We start from the raw sequence: 3,095 nt of genomic DNA on the forward strand, positions 1-3,095 counted from the left end.
GTATCGGTCAATATCGGTATCGGACATTTCTCAAAGTTGTAATATCGGTATCGTATCGGAAGTGAAAAAGTGGTATCGGGACATCCCTAATATATATAACATAAATAAAAACTAAGATAGATAATTCAAAAAATAAAATTGTGAGCATAAAGGAAATAAATTAAAAATGTTCAATGTAAAGGTTTAAAAAAACCTGTAAAAATAAATTTGACAAAGTACAAATGAAAATAAAGCCTTTTAAAATTTTTGCAACCAGAAGCTGCTCTTCATATTAGCAACAAACAAATAACAGTAACAACAGCTTTTTGACAAGTTCAGTTTCTTTAAAATACATTCAAAATGTTTAAAAATAAACTACAAAAATTTATTTGATAAATGCAAATTAAAATATAGCTGTATCTGCAACCATATTTGATAATGGTATGAACTTTTGAAATTTTGCATATTAGAAACAGAAGCTGCTGGTATTATTAGTATATATTAGTGACAAACTTTGGTGTTTTTTGATGAGTTACTTTCATTTTTGCCTTCTACCTTTCATTTAAAATAAGTTTCCACTTTCAGCAGGTATCTAAGGTTCTTCTTCTACATATTAAAAAAAGTTGTTAAACATCTGAGTGGTACACTACCGCTACTAGTGGTGAGAAAGTGTATTGCACCTTATTCAAAATCAATGCTGTCCCACTGCCCTCTGTAGCCCAAAGTTAAAAACTGTTGTTCTTTTGAGGTCCTCAAGGTAACACTCGCAGCCCACAATTGGGCTGCGGCCCATGGGTTAAGAATCTAACCAATAGGGTGTCAGAACTGTGTATCTTTATCATCCAAACACAATTAAATTTACTCTATCTGGGAGGTACAACATATCTGCATAGGGTTGGTTTTTTATTTAACACTAAAAAGCTGGAATAAAAACAAGCTGAAATGAATTGGGAGAAATGACTTTTGACTTCTTATATTTAAAGTGTAAGGAGAAAGTACAGAAAATTACATTAAAATGTAAGGTAAGGAGTAGAAGTAAAATGTCGGCTCAAGTATAACCAAAATTATTACAAAAGTAAAGTAACACAGTATTGTACTTCATTACTTTACACTTCTGTATGATGGACTTGCCAGCTGTGTGCTATTGATGGTAATCATGTTTAAGTTGTTTTACAACTTGAAGAGGTCCTCGCTTTAAATCAAAGACCTCACTTTGATAGTAACTATGGTGCAAATGGTCCTCATTCTGTAGTCAAAACAAGTATACACACACACAAACACACACACACACATATACCTACAAACACAAACTCAAGGTCAATTTAGAATCTTTAGCCAACCAAGCCTTTATGTTTTTGAACAGTTACTGTTTTAGTCTGCTACTTTGGGAACTTTCTCAGTAATCATAGTTTGTTTGTGTTTTTATTTATTCATTTAGTTTTTGTTTTTACATAAAATATGTATCTAAATTTGTTGGTTGTCTGATATCTATTTAACTTGAACATAACCTTCTTTAATTGATACCTTCATTTTGCATTTAATATTTATGTTAGAAACCTAGTAGACACTACAGTGGCCATCCACCATCATTAGATGATCAAATCATTGTTTAAGATTATATTTTAAAGATATAAACACGTTTTGTTGTTACTACATACAAGCCAACAACTATCAGTCTATTAGATGAGGCATATTTTAAGTGAAGTATTTATTAATGTAAAAATGCATTTCCATGATATAACTGCCCTTCGTGGTCTTTGTTCGTACCTCTGTTCACTGTCTGTGGATGCTTAACTTTTCACACTGACACACTGTTCTTATAAAAAGTTCCATGTGTTATGACATAAGGATAGATATTAAAGGAATATGGATATTTACATTGATGATGTTGAGGATCAGAGCTTATTCTGAAGAAATGTACTAGAATATGTAAAAGAAAATGAGGCTTTAGTAGTTCTTATGTGATTTTAGTGATTCTTTAGTGGCTTTAGTGGTTATTACTCTCTTCTAATTTGAAAAATAAATAAACAAAATCTCGTGCCAAACGCAGAAAGCTAGAATCTGTGGAATAAATAAGTAGTAGTCAGATAAAGGTGATAAATGCTTGTTTAACTTCCTGGTCTTTTGGATTAAAGTCTGCATGCTAAGGATTATACATTTCCATCCTATTATAATACAGTATGTAGAAATACTGTATATTACACTCATCTCATGGATTACTAATCCAGAACAGATGGCTGAAAGACTTTGTGTTGGATAACCAGTCAGTCCAATTATCTTTCACCTTCTTATAACATCAGTTCCTTTTTTTTTTTTTATCTTGAAGCAGAATCAGGTCTCTTACCTTGTTGAGAGATCAGGAATCAGCTTGCCTCTGATCTCTCTCCTTTGATAAACTCTATCATCACTGATACTTTATTTGTCACATTTGTTTGACCCTCTCCTCTAACCCTCTCTAGATTTTCCTCGACAGAAACACCACCAAAGCTCACGCTGCTTCCGTGTGTCTGCTACACTGATGAGGGAGGGACTGCACAGGCGCACATGTGCTCTACCGCCATGACGCTTGTCTCATTTTTCAGAGGGTGGTTTCTAAACCACGTGCTCTCTCTCCCTCTGTTTAAAGAGGAAAGAGCTCCTCCTTTTCTCTTTTCCATCCCCCCAGTCTACTCACACACAACAGACTGAGTGAGAAATGTTAAGCTGCTTCACATTCGTTTTTACGCCCGCTGTTAGAAAGCAAAGAGTAGGCAGTATGTTTTTGCCAGCGTCTGTTAGTTAGCAAAAAATCTCATGAACCACTGGAAAAATTTTAATGAAACTGCCAAAGGTAAACATAGCATGTACATCTACAGTGGATTTACATTTTGAGTCAACTAAAATCCAGATGTCTGTAAAAAATAAACTAAAAAATAAATTGCATTGTAAACATACTGGTGAGATAATGTGAGCCCTAACAATATGTTCAAGATCTATGTTTAAACCAGTGGTGTCAATTTCATTTTCACTGAGGGCTGTATGAGCATTACAGTAGACCTCCAAAACGTCAATGTTTCATGTTCAACTTTGACTAAACAGAAATTGTCATGTTCCTCATCTCATTGCTAACGAACAAT

At 33.7% G+C, this 3,095-nt stretch overlaps 1 protein-coding gene across 2 annotated transcripts in view; it reads right to left on the reverse strand.

The window, feature by feature from the left end:
• slc52a3-2b (solute carrier family 52 member 3-2b) overlaps positions 1 to 2,563 on the reverse strand; it is an 8,345-nt gene extending 5,782 nt beyond the window's left edge. The window contains exon 1 of one of the 2 annotated variants that reach the window (XM_014019112.1): positions 2,324 to 2,563. The gene's annotated coding sequence lies outside the window, so the exon portion shown is untranslated. The remainder of the gene's footprint in view (positions 1 to 2,323) is intronic. The other variant, XM_014019111.1, reaches the window with a different exon arrangement.
• Between the last annotated feature and the right edge of the window lie 532 nt (positions 2,564 to 3,095).

This window comes from Austrofundulus limnaeus, unplaced genomic scaffold (assembly GCF_001266775.1).
Source record: "Austrofundulus limnaeus strain Quisiro unplaced genomic scaffold, Austrofundulus_limnaeus-1.0 Scaffold209, whole genome shotgun sequence".
NCBI classification, from domain to species: Eukaryota; Metazoa; Chordata; class Actinopteri; order Cyprinodontiformes; family Rivulidae; genus Austrofundulus; species Austrofundulus limnaeus.